Source organism: Salvia splendens, chromosome 22 (genome assembly GCF_004379255.2).
Source record: "Salvia splendens isolate huo1 chromosome 22, SspV2, whole genome shotgun sequence".
Lineage (NCBI taxonomy): Eukaryota > Viridiplantae > Streptophyta > Magnoliopsida > Lamiales > Lamiaceae > Salvia > Salvia splendens.
The window spans coordinates 18,265,576-18,287,209 of record NC_056053.1 but is presented as its reverse complement, the minus strand read 5'-3'; the positions used below and the strand labels follow the sequence as shown (position 1 = coordinate 18,287,209).

The 21,634-nt window shown below is 41.9% G+C and overlaps 1 pseudogene; it reads left to right on the top strand.

Moving 5' to 3' along the window:
- The first annotated feature begins 13,454 nt into the window (after window positions 1-13,454).
- LOC121787630 lies at window positions 13,455-19,043 on the top strand (annotated as a pseudogene).
- Window positions 19,044-21,634: the final 2,591 nt, after the last annotated feature.

Here is a 21,634-nt window from a genome sequence, read left to right as displayed (position 1 = left end):
TATATACTGTTTACGGAATCCGTTCAGATCAATAAGACATTAACTATAATAATTTGATAGGAGTATTAAATTTTTAGATTTCTAGTATTGATTTGGATTATTGGTAATGCATCTAATCATATTTGGTAGTATTAAATTTTGAATTTCTAGTATTGATTTTTTTTAAGTTCTGGCATTAGATTTTCGAATTTTATTCATTTATGTAATTTCAGAATTTTCTGATCAAATTGAATTTCATAGTTTGGATTCGGATTTTCATACAATTGTAATCAGGTTCATTTTTTATAAAATTTTGAATTTCAGATCAGATCACGAACCAATGCTTGGACCAGTCAAAATCTTAAATTTTGTTATTTGTAAGACTTGATTTTGGTAGCAAATTTGTTATTTCACCAAAACTATAACTATACCCCTATATAAGGATGTATTAAGATGACAACACTCTTTATTATGACACCATACCACCATTTTAGGTCATTGGATTTAAAAATCGTGTGCTTGTCAAGCTGCCATGTGGCAACATTTGTTGAATCAATTAAAAAGCGGAGGGGTAAAATAGGAAATTTCTAATTTTACATTACCAGATTGTAATGTTATTCATTGAATATTGTAGTCTTACCATATCAATATTGCAGTTTACCACTCCAGCAATATCTAATACACTGGACTGCAATATCCAATACGCTAGACAGCCTAGACTGCAATCTATAGATTGCAGTGTAGCGTTTATACTATTGCAGTGTAGCGTTTATAGTATTGTAGGCTACATGTTGTCACAGTGTCACTTTAAGATGTGTTGTCATTTTAAAACACCCCTATATATGTATAAAAGCATCTCCAATAAATAAGGATAAATGAAAGAGGTATATTACTTATTTACCTTCTCAGAAAGTGAAATATACATATTCAAAAAGTAACATATTCCAAAAGAAAAAGGTAGTATATTGAGAGGTAAATGATGAAATAAAATAATAGTACAAAATACATTAAAAACATGAAGTGTAATACCTTGTCAAATATCTTCCCCTTGGAGAATGATTTTGCATGAAAAGAAGAAAAATATGGCAGTTTTAAGATTTTACGTTTCCATTGATGGAGAGGTAAATGTATAATACCTTCTCAAATACCTCCCTCTTTGAAGAATGATTTTTCATGAAAAAATAGTAAATATGGTAGTTATATAACTTTACCTCTCAATTTATTTCTCCCCTCAGAGATGCTCTAGACATCAAATATTTCTCTGCACCCAGGGTTTCTTCAGTTACACCGCGATGGAGTTGGAGCGCTCGCTGTTGCTGTCTGTACTCTGCTTTATCGCTTGCATTCACACATCTTTGGTTATTAATAGTGTTCTCTCAAGATGTTGTCCAAACAAACAATAACGTCAGGTTATGGTTGGGAGGAATGTATAACTTATAAACTTTCTCATAAGTACCAAAAATGAAGAAACATTGGGTATCACATGTTTATAAAGAATGTTCTGTTTTTCATCATGTTTAACAGGTTATTCATCAGTTCAGATTCTTATAAAGTGAACTAGTACTTTATTTCACGATATGTAGCTTCATTTAATACTCTGCTAAAACCGCAAAGGCGTATCTTAAGAATTCATATGGATGAAACAATAACTAATCTTGTTTAGATCATTCATACTTTATTGTTGTCTGTTTTAATCTAATTCTCAAACCAATTGTGTCTTATCACTTTGAATGGAAAGATTTTGTGCTGTTTACTATGGGGTTCGGCTGAACTTCATATTTGTCATTGGAAGACTTTGATTCTACTCTTAGCAACGGGTTCTACCACAGTCATCCAAGATGGTGCATACGACCATGTAGTTCTGCTCTTTTGGATTACCTTCTAATAGTAGTAGGTAGAACTCTTATTAGAAAGGCATTGGTGAAGGATTGACTTGATCATTATGGAAGCCGAATTTTTGGAATAGCTTCTGACTATTTTTAACTCTGCTGTGGAAGGTGGAAAGAATCTCTTGATTCTGTAGCATTGTCCCAATTTAGCTGCAGCTTTTTGTGCAATATGAGGAAGTTGCATTTTTTTTGTAAAGATTGTCACAACTACACTTGAGATATATAGGATGTTCACTTGATTTTGATCAAATGCTATTTACAAGTGTGGCTTCTATTTGCTTCTATCATCTTGTGATACAATATTAGCAAGTCAGATATTCTGATTCTTCTAAAACTGAATGTTGAATTATGTTTGATTTTATCTTGCAATGATTTTCTTAGAGCATCCACAATGACGGCGAGCGGACCGGCTAGCCGATCTCCGGTGCTCGCCGGTTCGCTCGCCGAATCATTGTAACCGGCGAGCTCCATTTCGACGAAAAAATCATCGAGCGCACAACGATCCGTGAGCGCTGGCCGATGCGCTCGCCGGTCCTCTCGCCGCCATTGCAGGCTCTGGACCGGCGAGCAAAATTTTTATTTTTATTTTAATTTTCGAAACACTATATATACGCGCTTTGCACGTCATTTTCATTCGCATCACTTGTTTTAACGAGTACTCTCTCTATCTTAATTTCTGTACAAGATCAACAACGTGAAATGGAGAACAACAACGAAGGTACTTCAATAACGAGCGGGTCTCAAACTCCTCCGGTACCCGTGGGAGGTGTATGGGGTCCGATGCCCGGGTACTACAACATGTACACGTGGCAGTAGATGATGGCCGGGATGGCAGCCGGGGGGAGTATGCCGGGGGGTTGCCGGCGATGCCGGGGTGGGCACCTGGTATGCAGATGATGCCGGGGGGGTACCGGCGATGCAGGGGACGCTGGGGGGTACCGACGACGCAGGGAACGCCGGGGGGGGGGGGGGGGGGGACAACGTCTATCACCCCAGTTTTGATTTTTCGACTGCTTCTTCGCACACGTCGACCCCAACGGAGGCTCAGTTCACGCAATATGAGACTTTCTCCTTAGAGGAGTAGGGGTTTGATCTTCTCGGTGTTCCGGAAACTCCCGTTCAAATGGGGGAAGTAGGGCGGGGTCGGGCCCCCAAAAGAAGAAGGGCAAGGGGAAGGGCAAGAGGGTCGGTGAGTCGTCGTAGCTGGGTGAGGACGACTGCTTGGTACGGAGGAAGTGGACGGATGCGGAGAACGTCGCGCTGTCCAAGGCGTGGGTGAGTGTTTGCGATGATCCCCTCACTTCGAACAATCAGAGGATCGTCAACATGTGGGCCCAAATAGCAGCAGCCTACATGGCATTTTTCCCGGAGGGGAGGCCGTGCACCGGGGAGGAGTGCCGGAAGACGTGGGACCGAATCAGGGCTGGGGTCTCCCGATTTTCGGGCTTGTACGCCAACGCCCTCCGCATGCAGAGCAGTGGCCAAACGGAGGAAGGCTGCAGGAGGATAGCGGAGAAAGCCTTCCCCAAGCCCGGGTTGTATAAGGAGTTCACCTACTGGAACTGCTATGAGGTGCTGAACGACTCCGAGAAGTTCCGGGCAGGTGTCGAAGCTGGCTGGCCGAAGAAGCAACAACTGAACTATACCGGTGATTACAGCGGCAGCAACGGCGGTTCCCACGACCTCCCCGAGGGTGCTCAGGAGCTCCCGTCCCCTCCATCGTTCGCTCACCGAACTCGCCCAGTTGGTCAAAGGCGGGCGCAACGGGAGGCGAGGGGGGGGCTCCGGGGGGTCCCAGGAGGTCTAGTCGGCATCCCCCCTTGGCCAGTCGACAGAGGATCTCAAATTTTTAGCGCGTCAACAAACGCGTGCTTAGATGGTCAAGATCTTAGCCTATTGGAAGGCGGCAGAGGACCCCGAGGAGAAGAGCTTTCTTCACGCATTGCTCGTGAGCATGCGTGACGATTTGAAGGCCACAACGGCACGGGGGGTACCGGCGGCGACGGAGGCGGCGGCGACGGGGGCGACGGAGACGAGGAGTGAGGCGGAGGTCGGGTTTTTTTTTAAATAATGTATTTTTTATAAAATTAATGTATTAATTTTAATGTACTTTTTTTAAATCAATGTATTTTTTTAACGTACTTTTTAATTTTAAATAATATTATTGAATTTTCTCGTATCTGTGTCGTAAATTTAATTCCGTATTTTGTGTGATTGTCAATTATTATTTATTTTATATAATTAGGAGTGATGTGGCTAGGCTATTGCTAGGCTATTGCTGGGCTATTTGCTTGTCCTGATGATGTGGCAGGAGGATTTTTAGTGCTGATAATGTGGTAGGAGGAGTTTGTGACTGGGCTATGGCTATGCGAAAACCATCGTGGATGCTCTTAGTATTTTCTTCAATTTTTAATAGATTGGAATATGATGAATCTCATATTTCATTAATTATCATATTGAAATCTCATTATAAAACTGTATAAAAGTGAATACAGCTATTTGCAGATTCAGTCTCCAGCAATTCACTGTATGGAGATTCAAAATCTCTACTATTAATTCTTTTTGAAAAAATGGTATAAATATCACAAGATTTAGACAGTAGGAGTAACATTTTAGTTCCAAATATTGGATAGAAAATTTTCAATTCGCAATTGATTTTATTATGGCTACATTTGGGTGATTTTTACACCATTTTCTTGATTTCATTTTAGCCATTTTGCTATTTTCACCCTTTTAAACAAAGTAAATATCAAAATTGATCCTGGACATATATCAATTTTACGATTTTGGTCATTGACATTATCTTTTGATTTTTTGCATCCCAAACCTTTCAACTTGGATCACAATCGGTTCAAAATTAACTCTTCCGTCAAATTTAACAGTCAACGGGTTTTAATCGGATTTTGACCAATTTAATCAATTTTTTGATAAATTTTAATTAATTCGACAATAATTATCAGGGCTTGGGCTTCCATTTGAGCTTGTGGTAGTAAGAGCATCCACAATGGTTTTCGCCCAGCCATAGCTCAGCCACAAACTCCTCATGCCACATCATCAGCACTAAAAATCCTCCTGTCACATCATCAAAACAAGCAAATAGCCCAGCCACATCACTCAAAATTATATAAAACAAATAATGAACAATCACATAAATAAAAAAAAACTAACTCCGAGTAGTCCTCCGCGCCCATAACTTTGGAGTCGAATATGAGCTTCCGTTTGGCGCATGTCGGCATGTGCTTGGAGTAGGTCGGCTTCATCGTGAGGTACCCCACTCCGTGCGTTGGGGACGGCCACGCCGTGGCTTGGACCGGCTTTATTATCGTCGTTGGCCCAATCCGTCAGTTGTACACCTTCATCTTCGACAATCATGTTGTGCATGATAATACAAGCGTACATTATATCAGCAATGCAGTCGACATGCCACAAACGCGTTGGACCCCTAACCGCCGCCCATCGAGACTGGAGCACACCAAATGCGCGCTCCACGTCCTTGCACGCCGACTCCTGCCGTGCCGCAAAGTAGGCTTTCTCTCATCTGATGCGCATCGGATCGTCTTCACAAACACGGGCCACCTAGGGTATATCCCATCGGCCAAGTAGTAGCCCATATCATGCCGGTTGCCGTTGGCGACAAAACTGATGGCCGGCCCGACGCCCTGGCACTGCTCGTTGAAAAGGGGCGACGAGTTAAGGACGTTGAGGTCGTTGTTCGACCCGGCTATCCCAAAATACGCATGCCAAATCCACAGCCGGTAATCAGCTACGGCCTCGAGGATCATCGTGGGATTCTTTCCCTTATAGCCGGTCGTGTAGAACCCCTTCCAGGAAGTGGGACAGTTCTTCCACTCCCAATGCATACAATCTATGCTGCCTAACATTCCCGGGAACCCATGCTTCTCCCCGTGCATCTGCATCAGATCCTGACAGTCTTGTGGGATAGGGCTTCGAAGGTACTGATCACTAAATATTTCAATCACGCCCTCACAGAAATACTTCATACATTCCAGGGAAGTCGTCTCACCGAGGTGGAGGTACTCGTCCCACATGTCTGCCGCGCCTCCGTAGGACAACTGCCGGATTGCCGCAGTGCACTTTTGAATAGGTGTGTGGCCGGGTTTGCCAGCCGCATCGTGCCTGAAGCGGAAATACATATATCGCTGCTCCAAGGCGTTAACAATACGCATAAATAGGGCTCTGCTCATCCTAAAACGTCGCCTGAAAAGGTTGGCGTTGAACCGCGGCTCCTCTGCGAAATAGTCTTCGTATAGGCGCTGATGTGCAGCTACGTGATCACGATCAATCGCTTGTCGGCGATGGACAACTGGCCGAGGTCGAGGTACCGCCGGCTGCAAGGCTCTTTGCATCCATTGGTCCATCCCGCGGTTGGTATATGCCTCAAACGCTTCGGCCATTCGACGTTCGTACTCCTCAGCGTTCCCCCCACTACCTCCACTACTACCACCCGCGTTACTCATTTCTCGGTGTTGATCTTGTACAGAAATTAAGATAGAGAGAGTACTCGTTAATACAAGTGGTGCGAATGAAAATGAAGTGCAAATCGCGTATATATAGTGTTTCGAAAATTAAACAAAAAAAAACCGCTGGGCTATGCGCTGGGCGATCCGGGCGCTGCAATGGCGCCGAGCGGATCGCCCAGCGCATAGCCCAGCGGATTTTGACCGCCTAGCGCTAGGCGAAATTCATTTCCGAAAAACCGCTCGGTGGTTTTCAGCTCCTGCAATGGTTCGCCTAGCGACCGCCTAGCGCCGGTCTTGGCTAGGCGGTGCGCTAGGCGCCATTGTGGATGCTCTAATTATCAGGCCTTCCTCGGCGCTAGGCGCCATTGTGGATGCTCTAATTATCAGGCCTTCCATTGCGGAAACAGTTGAATTGCTCATCAATCAGATCAGAGTACAAGAACCAGGCTTGTACAGTGGATACGAGTCATCTTTCACCCAATTTCCATCAAACAAATTGCAATTCATCAAAGAGTTAATCAAATCATCCGCCCCCTTCTCCTGAGACTTTGTGATTCTTCGTTAGAGAAGAAGTTAGATTCTTGGGCAAACCCTTTTCACCATTTGCAGAGATGTTCTTGGCTCCGGAGGAAGATTCGGCGATGAATTAGCCGTGGTGTTAGCTAGTTCGGGAGATTTCGTGGCTGGAATACTGGTCTGATTTGGCATCTAGACTCCAGCTTCATCTTGAATTTGGGTTTGATTTTGCTTCGAGCTTTCAACTTCCTCTTGAATTTGAGTCTGATTTTGCTTCGAGGCTTTAACCTTATCTTGAATTTGAGTCTGATTTTGCGCCAAGACTTCAACTTTATCTGGAATTTGACTCTGATTTTGCTTCGAGAACAACTTTATCTGGAATTTGAGTCTGATTTTGCTTTGCGAATTCACTTTCACAATTGGAAGTTTGATTGACTTCAGATTTCTCACCAATTTCTCTGGTGATTTGGTGGCATTAGTTGGATTAAAGACTTCAACCTGGTGAGGCGGAGAATCATTCGGAGGAGCAGATCCTCCATAGCTGATGTAATAATGGAGTGCTCATTTCAGTTGGAAGAAGCTCGGCCAGAAAGGAGTTCGGTAAGCTCGGCTTACCGAGCTGGAACTAGCTTGGAACTAGCAGAAGAAGAAGGAAGCTCGGCTTTGAGCTCGGCTTTGAGTTTGGCTTCGAGCCGAGAAGACAGTTGGTCTTGAGCCGAGAAGCAAAGGAGTTCGGTTTGTGTACCGAGAAAGGAGTTCGGTTTATGAACCGAGAAGGGAGCTCGGTTGTGAGCCGAAGAGAGTGCTCGGTTGTGAGCCGAAAAGAAAGTTCGGTCTTGAGTCAAGAATAGAGTTCGTCTTGAGCCGGGAAAAGAAGAAGCAACAGTTCGGTCTTGAACCGAGAAGGAAGTTCGGCCTAGAGAAACTAGCCGTTGGTGCAGCAGTTAGTTAGCCGAGATGTAGCAGTTATTCTTCTTGCTTTCTTGATTCTTCTTGTAGTTAGTTAGTAGCAGTTGCTACTTGATTGTAGAGCTTTAAATAGCTCAAAACCATGTACGTAGTTAGTAGTGAAAATCAATAAAGAGTTTTCAAGTTTTCTCTCCAAGATTACCATCTTCGATACTCTAAGTGTGAGTGTGTGTTCTTCTGCATTGTGAGTTATCATACAACTGTGAGTGTGTGTGTGATTCACCTGAGTGTGTGAAAGTCTTGTGCGTATTGAATCCCAACAAGTGGCGCCGTCTGTGGGAAGATGGCAGCAAGGCTTGATGCAGAAAAGTTCACAGGCAAGAATGATTATAGCCTGTGGAAGATGAAGATGAAGGCGGTCTTGATTCAACAAGGCTTGGCCGCAGTTCTTGCAAATATAGAAGAGAAAGGAAAGGCTCCAATGCTTGATGATAAAGCTCAGGCAAAGATGGAGGAGATGCAGCTCAAGGCACATTCTGCAGTGATTCTGTGCCTTGGAGATAAGGTCTTGAGGGAAGTTCAAGAAGCCAAGACTGCGGTGGAGATCTTGAACAGGTTAGATGAAGTTTACCTGGCAAAATCTTTGGCTAACCGGCTGTATCTCAAGAAGAGGCTCTATGCCTATAGTTTTTCTGGTGAAAAATCTATCATAGAGCAGTTGGAGGAGTTCAATAAGATCATTGATGATCTGGGCTCTGTGGATGTTAAAGTTTCAGATGAAGACAAGGCCATTCTTACATTGAATGCCTTGCCTAGCTCGTATGACCAGTTGAGTGATGCAATTATCTATGGCAGAGATAAGGCTATCACCTATGCAGAAGTCTACTCGGCCTTGATGGCTAAGGAACTCCAGAAGACTACCAGCAGAAGCTCTGCAAGCTCCAATGTTCAAACTGCAGAGGCCTTGAATGTGAAGAAGTTCAAAAAGCAGAACTTCAAGAAAAAGTTTGAGGGCTCTAAACCCTCAAGTTCTGATGCTCAGAAGGAAACCAGAGCATGTTTTTGGTGCAAGAAACCAGGGCACTTGAAGAAGGACTGCCATGCCTGGAAGAGAAAACTAGCCTCTGAGGGCCACAACACTTCTGATTGTGTAGAGAGTACTGATCCCCCTGCTCAACTCATGAATGTAAGTGATAATGGGATCAGTCACAGGTGGATAATGGACTCAGGGTGCAGCTTCCATATGTGCCCCAACAAATCTTGGTTTCATGATCTTCAGGAAGCATCAGGGACTGTAGTTCTTGGAAATAACCATGTGTGTCAGATCAAAGGGATAGGGAAAGTGAAGCTAAGTTTGCAAGATGGCTCTATAAAGATCCTAACTGGGGTGAGGTATATTCCGGAAGTGAAAAGAAATCTCATCTCATTGGGAATGCTGGAGGAGAAAGGGTTCACCATATTGATGAGTCAGGGAAAGATGCTTGTGAAATCTGGGAATGCAGTGATGATGGAGGCTGACAGAGAGCACATTCTCTATTATCTGAAGGCTAAGGCTGTTGATGGAGAAAGCAATGCAGTGTCAGATGATTCCATAATGCTATGGCACAAGAGATTGGGCCATCCAGCAGAAGGAAGCTTGAAAGAACTCATCAAGAAGGGCCTGATCTCTGGAGATTTCAACAAGATGGACCCCTGTGAGCAGTGTATACTTGGAAAAGCAAAGAAGGCACCCTATCCTACAGGTATTCACTCTTCTACAGCCCCATTAGACTACATACATAGTGATCTTTGGGGCCCTTCACCTGTAAGCTCAATTGGTGGTGGGAAATACTACCTTGCTATTATTGATGACTACACTAGGAAACTGTGGGTGTATATACTGAAAGAAAAATCAGAGACATTCACAAAATTCAAGATATGGTGTAAAGAGGTGGAGCTAGAGAAGGGAAGGAGTGTTAAATGCCTAAGAACTGACAATGGCTTGGAATTCTTGTCTACTGAGTTTGATCTGTTTTGCAAAGAGAAGGGTATGAAGAGGCACCGCACTGTTCCTGGTAACCCCCAGCAAAATGGTGTTGTGGAGAGGATGAATAGGACTATCCTAGAGAGAGTAAGGTGCTTGTTACTCAGTTCTGGTCTGAGCAACAGATTTTGGGGAGAGGCTGTGTATACAGCAGCCTATCTCATAAATAAGTGTCCATCTACTGCCCTTAAGTCTGAGACTCCTGATTACATGTGGTATGGAGCCCATAGTGACTACTCAAAATACAAGGTGTTTGGGTGTGCAGCCTATGCTCATGCTAGGCAAAGTAAGCTTGAGGCTAGGGCTCTAAAATGCATATTGCTGGGGTATCAGAGGGGTGTTAAGGGGTATAGGCTCTGGTGCATTGAGCCTGGTAGGCAGAAGGTGGTGGTGAGTAGGGATGTTGTGTTCTTGGAGGATCAGATGCCATACTTAAAAAGGAAGCTGGACTCCAATGAAATTGAGAGTGATTTCCTCAAGGTGGAGCCAGTGGGACTTTGCCAAGGAGCAGGTGGAGCCTCTGACTCAGAAAGTGAGTCTGAACCAGAGGATGATGGTGCTCTAGCTCGAGGTAGAAAAATTGATGAGCCTACAGCAGACTCTGCCAGAGAGTACCAGATAGCAAGAGATAGAGGCAGAAGAAATACAAGACCACCTGAAAGGTTCTCTGATGTGGTCTACTATGCACTTTGTGCTGCTGAGGGCATTGATATTGCAGATCCTCTCACATATAAAGAAGCCATGAAGAGTAAAGACAGAGAAAGGTGGATTGAAGCCATGAATGAGGAAATGGAATCTTTACTCAAGAACAAAACATGGATTTTGGTGGATAAATCCAGACTGACTACAGATGGAAAAGAAAGGAGGCTGATCAGTTGTAAGTGGTTGTTTAAGAAAAAGATTGAGACCACTGATAAAGATAGAATCAGATTCAAGGCAAGGCTGGTGGCTAGGGGCTTCACACAGCAAGAAGGAATTGATTTCAATGAAGTATTTGCTCCAGTTGTTAAGCACACTTCTATTAGGATCTTGTTGGCAGTTGTGAACCAGCTAGACTGGGAGCTACAACAGCTTGATGTGAAGACAGCCTTCCTCAATGGGGATCTAGAGGAGACTATCTTTATGGAACAGCCAGAGGGCTATGTGAAGACTGGAGAAGAAGGCAAGGTGTGCCTGCTACAGAAAAGTCTTTATGGACTTAAGCAAAGTCCTAGACAGTGGAATAAGAAGTTTGATGCACAGATGAAGAAGATTGGCTTCTCCAAGTCAGAATATGATGATTGTATTTACATCAAGAAGGCAGGCAGGACTCCCATTGCCTACCTATTACTCTATGTGGATGATATGCTACTTGCAGGCCCTTCTATGACAGAAATTCAGAAAGTTAAACAAGATCTGAAGTCGAGCTTTGAAATGAAGGATCTAGGAGAGTCAAGGAAGATCCTAGGCATACATATTCAGAGAGATAGAGGCTGCAAGAAGCTGTGGATGCTGCAAACTGATTATATTGACAAAGTTATGCAGAGATTCAGAATGGAGAATGCTAAACCTGCCTCAACACCCTTGTCCCAGAGTTTCAGATTATCAAAGGAACAAGCTCCTAAAACTAAGCAAGAGGCTGATGAGATGGAGGCTATCCCTTATGCTAGTGTTGTTGGGAGTATCATGTACACTATGATTTGTACAAGACCAGATCTGGCTCATGCTATCTCAGTGACTAGCAGATACATGGCAGACCCGGGGAAGGAGCATTGGAATGCTCTTAAATGGATATTGAGGTACATGAAGTCAACTAAGGACTGGGGGATTGTGTTCAATGGCTGGGAAGGTGGATCTGAGGAGGTTGTGCAGGGGTATTGTGATGCAGACTATGCTGCAAATCTGGACACCAGAAAGTCTCAAACAGGTTATGTGTTCACCATGTTTGGAACTGTGATCAGTTGGAAATCAGGTCTGCAGAGTGTAGTTGCTCTCTCAACTACAGAATCAGAGTATATAGCTCTCACTGCAGCTGTACAGGAAAGCTTTTGGATCCAGGGAGTAATTTCTGATTTTGGTTTTGACCAAGAAACAATGGTGATTCATTGTGACAGCAGCTCAGCTATATGCTTGGCTAAACATCCGGGTTTCCATGAAAGGAGCAAGCATATAGACATAAAGTTGCACTTTATTAGAGATGAGATTGAAAGGGGAAGGGTGAAGGTGGTTAAGATTAACACCTTGCACAATCCGGCAGATATGCTAACTAAATCTCTAAGTAGAGACAAGTTTGATCATTGCAAGAAGTTGATCAATGTTTGTGCAAGAACTGAGATGAGCCCTCAGGTGGAGAATTGTAATAATGGAGTGCTCATTTCAGTTGGAAGAAGCTCGGCCAGAAAGGAGTTCGGTAAGCTCGGCTTACCGAGCTGGAACTAGCTTGGAACTAGCAGAAGAAGAAGGAAGCTCGGCTTTGAGCTCGGCTTTGAGTTTGGCTTCGAGCCGAGAAGACAGTTGGTCTTGAGCCGAGAAGCAAAGGAGTTCGGTTTGTGTACCGAGAAAGGAGTTCGGTTTATGAACCGAGAAGGGAGCTCGGTTGTGAGCCGAAGAGAGTGCTCGGTTGTGAGCCGAAAAGAAAGTTCGGTCTTGAGTCAAGAATAGAGTTCGTCTTGAGCCGGGAAAAGAAGAAGCAACAGTTCGGTCTTGAACCGAGAAGGAAGTTCGGCCTAGAGAAACTAGCCGTTGGTGCAGCAGTTAGTTAGCCGAGATGTAGCAGTTATTCTTCTTGCTTTCTTGATTCTTCTTGTAGTTAGTTAGTAGCAGTTGCTACTTGATTGTAGAGCTTTAAATAGCTCAAAACCATGTACGTAGTTAGTAGTGAAAATCAATAAAGAGTTTTCAAGTTTTCTCTCCAAGATTACCATCTTCGATACTCTAAGTGTGAGTGTGTGTTCTTCTGCATTGTGAGTTATCATACAACTGTGAGTGTGTGTGTGATTCACCTGAGTGTGTGAAAGTCTTGTGCGTATTGAATCCCAACAGCTGACGTAGTTGAGTCACTCAAGAACTAGGGTTCTTTGTTTATACGTCGTGTCGTGGCTGAAAGAAAGAAAGAAGAAGAAATGAATATCGTGAATGAGACGTGTTTTTGAAATAAAAGTTATTTTATTTATAAATAATTATTATTATTGTCAAATTAAATAAAATTTATTAAAAAAATGATTAAATTGGTCAAAATCCGAGTCAAAATTCGATTTAAACCTGTTGACGGTTAAATTTGATGGAAAAGTTAATTTTGGACCGATTGTAATCCAAATTGAAATGTTTGAGATGCAAAAATTCAAAAGATAATGCATGTGACTAAAATCATAAAACGGACATATATTCATGACCAATTTTGGCATTTACTCTCCAAAAAATAACTCAAAAACATATTCATCTTAGTAGTACTCCTATATAATTGAACTAAAACATCCATTTTAAAATTAATAAACTGAATGTTCAATTAAACTGAAAATAACAGCATTAAAAATTTGAAAAATGTAAATTGAAATAAAATTCGAACCAAAGCGGGTGGTATGTTCATAAACGGGTCAAACCGAGTTGTCTGACCCGCAAAGAATCCGGATATCTCCTAACCCAAATTGAAATTGTGGGCAACACAAGCACACGCAGCAGAGTATCTGAGAGTGAAAATGGGGCTGACTCACCTCGCTTCTCGGGCCATTTTCCGATCCGCCCGCCTCGCCGCCTCCAACTCCCGCCACCTCCGCCGCTCCATCGTCACCACCCCGGAGCTCCACAACTCCGCTGAAGCAGCTGCGGCGGATGCCCAGCCTGAGCCAGATCTCCCCAAGCGGAACCCTGTGGCCGGCGCTCGTGTCCATTTCCCCAACCCGGATGACGCAATCGAGGTCTTCGTCGATGGCTACCCTGTCAAAGTCCCTAAGGGGATGACGGTGCTCCAGGCCTGCCTGCTCGCAGGCGTCGATGTTCCGAGGTTCTGCTACCACGACCGCCTCTCCATCGCCGGAAACTGCCGTATGTGCCTCGTCGAGGTCGAGAAATCGCCCAAGCCGGTCGCCTCCTGCGCTATGCCCGCTCTTCCAGGTACCAACAAGACGCTTCCGCTTTTTTTTTTTTTTTTTAAATTGGGGTTTCGTGGAAATGCTTAATTCCTTATTTGTATTGTTGATGCTGGACTTTTTTTAACTTCGCTTTGTACCTGGCTTCTATTCCCTGAATGAAATATCATATTGCTATTTCTGAACATTCGTGCTTCTTTTGCTCGCTCAAAGATAAAAATATGTTCTTTAGTAGAGGCCTTTTTATTTCAGTTAAATATACTTATAACATGATGGGGATTTCTATGATACTCTTATTATTTGTTCTCAGAGGATGTTATTGGTCTGATTGAATGGAGGATACTGTCATATAACACTATTTAAGCTTTTTGCAATGTGATTCTTTGTAGTAATTAATAGAGAAGAGCTTGTTTAAGGAATTATCTATATTTTGAGTGGCTAAATTGTGTGCTGCTTAGGATGGGTGCAGACATTTTACTCATCTATCACAATTATAATTTCCAATGTTAATCTGTTTTTCTTGACATAACTTTTCACTATCTGTCCCATAGGAATGAAAATCAAGACAGATACACCACTCGCAAAGAAGGCGCGGGAAGGAGTAATGGAGTTTCTATTAATGAATCATCCACTGGATTGCCCAATCTGTGACCAGGGTGGAGAGTGTGATCTCCAGGATCAGTCCATGGCTTTTGGTTCTGATCGTGGTCGTTTTACTGAAACTAAGAGATCTGTAGTTGATAAGAACCTAGGCCCTCTGGTTAAGACAGTGATGACTCGATGTATCCAGTGTACCAGGTGCCAATTGATTTGCACTTATCATTTCAGTTTACGTTTGCTGTATAGCGTCAACTGAGTTTTCAAAATTCCTCTATATATTTTCTCAATGTGCGGGAGCCAAATATTTCACTGTCCTGAATGAAAAAACGAGAGTCAATAGTTCGTGGCAGAGTTTTTTGTATTATTCATCAACATGAGCAGAAAACCTGAGAAACAGACCAAGCTGGTTGGTTGGATATCTAAATAAATCTCGTGAGGAAGACACCTTTCTGCCAGGGATGAGGGATCATGATGCCTAAAATAACTAGCTTCATATTATTAGCTAATTTTCTTATCTTTTCTATATGAAGTGCCTGCTGAGTCCTGACTGACTGTCATTGTGAAATTGGAATATGTTTTATGTAGTTTTCCTGATAGATTGCAGTTTAAGACTTTGTTTCATTTCCATGACTGAAATATTCTGATGGGGCTCTACTTGTAAAGAATAACAACTAAGTATTTCAAGTTTGTAAGGTCAAAAGTGATAAACTATAATAAAAAAAAGGCTTTTATTAGAATAAATTACCTAGGTGATTATGTCCTTTACCTGAAAAAAATCTTGTCTTGTTTGTAAAGTATTTTCATCTTGCTGTGCTCCCTGCCTCTTCACTCTTCGATAATCTTATCTGTGATAATCATTTTTCCTGACCAATGTTATCAATCTCGTATGGCGGCTTATGGCGGTTTGCCTAAAATCCGCCACAGGGATATGGCGTATTAGTATGGCGGATATGGCGGTCAAAAATTAAATAAATAAAATAATACTTATATATTTATATATAATTCAAAAATTAAAAAAATATTAAAAATATAACATCTAAAACACTTTAAACAATTAATAAAGCATAATATACCACTCTAACAACCATGTTTCTTGCATAATGCCCTATTCCTAAATGCAGTACACACGCAATGTTGTCAAATGTCGGATATGGCAGTGCTATGGCAGCGACATGGTGCTATGGCGTTTCCACCACCGAACGCCATGCCATAGCGCCATGGCGCCGCCATATCCGCTATTTGATAACATTGTTCCTGACACATAAAGATGTAGAACTGGAATTATTGTTGATTGTTTTGAACTGACTGTTATTCACATGTGGGCTTGTTATCAAATAGGTGTGTGAGGTTTGCATCAGAAATAGCTGGCGTTCCTGATCTTGGCATGCTGGGTCGTGGCAGTGGAGAAGAAATTGGAACTTATGTTGAGAAACTTATGACCAGTGAATTGTCAGGCAATGTTATAGATATTTGTCCTGTAGGTGCCCTGACATCAAAGCCTTTTGCCTTTAAAGCCCGTAATTGGGAGCTAAAGGGAACCGAAAGCATTGATATAACAGATGCGGTTGGTTCAAATATTCGAATCGATAGTAGAGGTCCTGAGGTCATGCGAATTGTACCCCGGTTGAATGAGGTTAGATGTGATACCCATTGTGTGCCCAAGCTATATCTGTTCTTTACATCTTAGAAGAGTTAGACTCATTTTCTTCTTTCTGTTCTTATTGGATTTTGATTATGAAGCCGTTTTATGCTTTTATAACGATCACCAAAAACTTAGGCTATGGCTCTGCCAAGTTGTGGCTAATAACTTTCTTAATTAATATGAGAGTTTAATGCTGCCAAAGTTCGGTTTTATTTTTTATAATGAAGATCAAATTTAGGCTGCATGCATCGACATTGAAATCATGACCATTCAAATGTGAAAGACTTATTAACTTCTTTTCTGCGTGTGTTTATTTTTTGCATCAACATCCACATGCATGTCTTACAGTCTCTGCGTCCTTAGTATTATGTTTGCCTCATTTATGTTTGACTCATTTCAATTGTTTTACCGTGCGATTGGATCTGTTGTATGCAATTTGGTGCATGTGTACAGGACATCAACGAGGAGTGGATATCAGATAAAACCCGTTTCTTTTATGATGGCCTGAAGAGACAAAGGCTAAATGATCCAATGATTCGGGGTGCAGATGGGCGCTTTAAGGCTGTGAGCTGGCACGATGCACTTGCAGTGGTTGCAGAAGCCATCCACAAAGTTGAACCAGAAGAAATTGTTGGGGTTGCTGGTAAGCTGTCAGATGCTGAATCTATGATGGCACTAAAGGATTTCTTGAACAAGATGGGGTCAGATAACATTTGGTGTGAAGGAAATGGCCCCAGTCCAAATGCTGACCTGCGATCTGGATATATTATGAACACTAGCATTAGTGGGTTGGAGAAAACTGATGCTTTTCTCCTAGTTGGTACACAGGTAAATTTTATTGCTCATTGGTATTGACGGCTAATGACTCTGAAGCAGCACTTCTTAATAACTGATCAACCTTTATTGAAGTACTCTGAGTCAGTCTAATGATAGATCGTGCTTTATAATGTCTCAGCGTAGAGTGGTAATATTTAGTTGAATTTGTCTTTGATACGCGATCTTAGTTCATAATGGTTTTTTAGTAGGCACTTTAGCTACAAGCTATACCTTCATGTTGAGGTTTTAGGTAGTTCGTGCTCAGGATAAATGGGATTATGTAAAAAGTAAGATAGTAAAATATACTCCCTCCGTCCCATGCTACTCGCACTTTTCATTTTAGGCCGTAAATTCGGGATTGATTTTTTAGTGTGATTAAATTAGAATTTTAAGTGTAATGAGACATCACTTAATAAAGGATCTCTTAACTTAATCTAACATATTAATTAAATGCATTAATTCTAACTTAAACTATAAATAGTGTAAGGAGTTTGTGACGAGCCGAAAAGCAAAAGTGCAAGTAGCATGGGACGGAGGGAGTACTATGTTATAAACATATAGTCAAAATTATGATCTATGAAGTATAATGATATTTATTGAGAACAGAAACAGTTAGCCACTGAATGACCTGAGCCCCCTAAGAAATAGAAGCTAATGATGAGGCGTATCAGTGAAGAGGCAGATTTATAATTTTTTGATCTAATTCATACTCCCTCCGTCCCATAAAAATAGAGACATTTGAGACGACACGGGTTTTAATGCGTACTTGGTAAAGTAGGAGAGAGATAGAAAGAAAAATTTATTGGAGTAAGCTAGTGGAGAATGGGGCTCATCTCATTAGAAAGAAAGAAATTACCAAAACTAGAAGTGGACTATTTTTACGGGATGGACCAAAATGGAAAGGGTCTATTTTTATGGGATGGAGGGAGTATAAGTTAAATAAAAGCATATGCAATGTCTGTTTTTCTTCGTTGTAGCATGATTATATTTGTGTAAAGTTCTTTGGGACACTCTTTTAATCGTCACCCAAACTGGCTATTTTTCTCTTTCAGCCAAGGGTTGAAGCCGCCATGGTGAATGCCAGAATTCGCAAAACAGTAAAAGCAACTAATGCTAAGGTTGGCTATGTGGGCCCTCCAGCCGATTTAAACTATGCTCATGAGCATTTGGGAACAGGCCCAGAAACACTGACTGAACTTGCTGAGGGACGCCATCCGTTTTACTCTTCCTATCCAATACTAAGAACCCCGTCATAATTGTTGGTGCTGGGATTTTTGGACGGAACGATAAGGATGCAATTTTCTCAGTTGTTGAGACCATTGCCAAGAAAATAAACGCAGTCAGGCCTGAATGGAATGGACTCAATGTTCTGTTGCTTAATGCTGCCCAAGCTGCTGCTCTGGACCTTGGACTTGTAGCAGAATCAGAAAAAAGCATTGAATCTGCCAAGTTTGTCTATTTGATGGGTGCAGATGATGTTAATTTGGACAGAACCCCTGATGATGCTTTCGTGGTATACCAAGGCCACCATGGTGATCGGGGTGTGTATCGTGCCAATGTAATTCTACCAGCATCTGCCTTCACTGAAAAAGAAGGCACATATGCAAACACGGAGGGGTGTGCTCAAACTACAGTACCTGCAGTCCCCACTGTTGGTGACTCCAGAGATGACTGGAAAATCATTAGAGCATTGTCTGAGGTGGCAGGTTCTGCGCTACCTTACGACAACCTCAATGCAATCAGATCCCGAATAAGTACAGTGGCACCCAACCTATTGCGCGTTGACGAGAGAGAGCCAGCTGTATTTTCAACTTCTGCATTGAGACCGCAAGTCAAGGAGAAGCCCGATGCTGCTCCTTTCACAGCTGCAGTAGAGAACTTCTATATGACCGACTCCATTACCAGGGCGTCGAAGATCATGGCGCAGTGCAGTACCTTGTTGAAGAAATGAGTGTAGTCCCGGCAGTTATAATAACTTGCCATTTCAAATCTTCTTTTAATATTCATTGTGAGAGAGAACATGTAACCTTGTAATGCCTTGCACTATGCCATAGTGTTTTGCTCATAAATGGCAATACAACTGCAATCTATAAGATGCTTGCTGCCTCTTTTAGTACTTCAAAATTTCTGTTGTGATATCAACAGATGTTTTTATGGATAAACTGAGATACGTCATTTTCTTTTTTATTTTGGTTTAATATCATTCTGATTACATGCTGTTGGTGTTGTTGATGGGAAGTGGTGAGTGAAGCAGCAAATGTTGAATTATATCATAAGCCTAAATGTTGAATTATTAATATAGCAAAAAGCATGCTTCATGAAGTATATATACAATTTCACTAATGAATTTTATGTGTTCCCTTGAACTGACATTTATATGACAAATCACAAGTAGAAATCCACCAATAAATCAATCTAATCAAGCTTTAGCAATGTTAGGAGGCCTTCGCATCAAAGTCCATAATTGTCAAATGAATTTATATGAATATTTCAGATTACACAAAGATACTGGTCCAAATTAATTTCAAGTTACCTTCCAGGAAAAATAATTATTTGACCCTTACATAAATTTATGTATGGAATATGCTAATTAAGTTTTTCCTTCTTTAATCTTTGATGATTTAGCCAACACAACTTCTCCCCATTTAGTCAGCATCATACCTGGAGTTCCAATCTTCCTTCAATTATCATGTATCTAACTCAGAAGTGGCAGTCATGATCAATAAATAACTTTGATCTTATTTAAAACCAAATTAATAAATGTGGATACTATAGATAAGCATTAATAAATCCAAGGGATAAAATTTGGAAGAAATAATATGTGGCCCAAGAAGAAGTATGGGCATGCACTCAATTGCTATGCTTTAAAAGTTTATAGTGTTAATTATTTATCACAAGGTTTCGGCGGATACTTATATATTGATCATGATGTTGATGTCACAAACATCCATTACTATTCATTTTGTATGAATTATATTATTTTAAATTCATGTTATGGTTATCGTTGTGCACTATATAAAACATGATCAGAATAAAATTATGTGTCCTTTTCAAACCGCGTGACTTTAATTTTAAGACCGCCCTTCAATTATTCATGTCTTGTTTGTCTAAAACATTTCTTTTTCTACCTTGTTTGTCCGTTTTCTTTTGTAGCATATATATGCTTTTTTTTATATATCACGATGGATTATAAACCGAGTGGTAGAGTGGCAGAGTGCAATAGGTCGTCATAGTTCTCTTTTAAACATTCTTTTCTTTTGGATGTTTTTGTTAAATTTAAAAAATAAAAGGTAGATTTCGAAAAGGTTGAAAACTTGTTTAATTAAAAAATGTTATAGATGTATTCATTCGGTAATTAATTCTTTTTTCATTTAACTCAATAAATAGCATTTCCTTAAATTTTATGCTGAAAAGAAATCAATCGTTAGAGATTAAGGCCATCCACAACGCTGTTCCTATACCGTTCCTATACCGTTCCTTAAACCACTATTTGAGGGCCCCACTGTACTTTTTTACTCCATTCCTTAACTAAGGAACGGAACCTGCAACCCTTCGTTCCTTAACCGTTCCTTAACCGTTCCTTAAATTATTTTTTTTTTTTTTTTTTTTTTTAAATTAACTTCATATATTTATATCATATATATGAAGGAGGAAATTACAAATCAACTCCTATAACAAGGAGGAAAGACAAATTACGTCACCCAGGGTTCGAACTCGAGACCTCCAGGATGGACGCGATATCCAGCACCCTTTACCGCTAGGCCAAGGGGCTTGGATTAACCGTTCCTTAAATTACTATTCATTCAATTTCATTTTTTTTATCTCCAACCCAATTCAATTTAAATAAACACACTTTAATAAAAAACAAACACACTTTATTAAAAAACACACAACATTAAAAAAAATTCAACTTAAACTTAAAAAAAAATAAAAAAAGCACACAATTAAAATCCTAAAAACATAAAAAACACAAAATAAAAAACACACAATCAAACGTGGGAAAATAAAAAAACTACTCCGCCGGCGAATCATCCTCCGGAGGCGGTCGAGGTTGAGGGGGAGTCGGAAGGCCAAGTTGTGCTGCCATATACACAATTCCGTTCCACCAGGCCGTGAATTGGGCGTACGAGAAGCGGGAAGTGTCCGCCATTGTGGCGGTCATGTACGCCACCGTAAGTGTGTCCGAGCCTCCCCGCGAGCCCGATCCCGAGGCCGACTGGCTTGATTCGCCTCGGCCCTTCCTCGCTCTAGCCGTCTTCGCCGCCTTCGTCCCTTTCGGCCGACGGCGCCCACGGCTGGATCCCCCGTATTCGTCGGGCGTTGGATCCCCAGTACCCCCAAACACCTGCGGTGTACCCTCGCTGGCCTCACCGGTGTCACCAGACGAGTAGCGGTCGCTCGCCGTGTGCTTCGTGCGCTTTGAGGTTGAGCCCGAGCTCGAGCGGACACCGCCGGCCCACCTTTCCTCGTCCTTGACGAGCTGCCAAATATCAACATATTTGAACTGTAGGCCGGTGTCATGGTAGAAGATGCGCAAAGCCGCCCTCAGAATGTCGGCGCCCGAAGCTCCGCTTTGGTAGTTCGCCGCTTCGGCCGCGTAGATGCCGCAAAATTTTTTGACCTGTGCGTCGACTCGGCCAAAGTGAGCACGGAGCATTGTATATTTGCGCTTCCGGGCCCCTTTCGGCTTAGTCTGGTGGTAGACATCACGGACC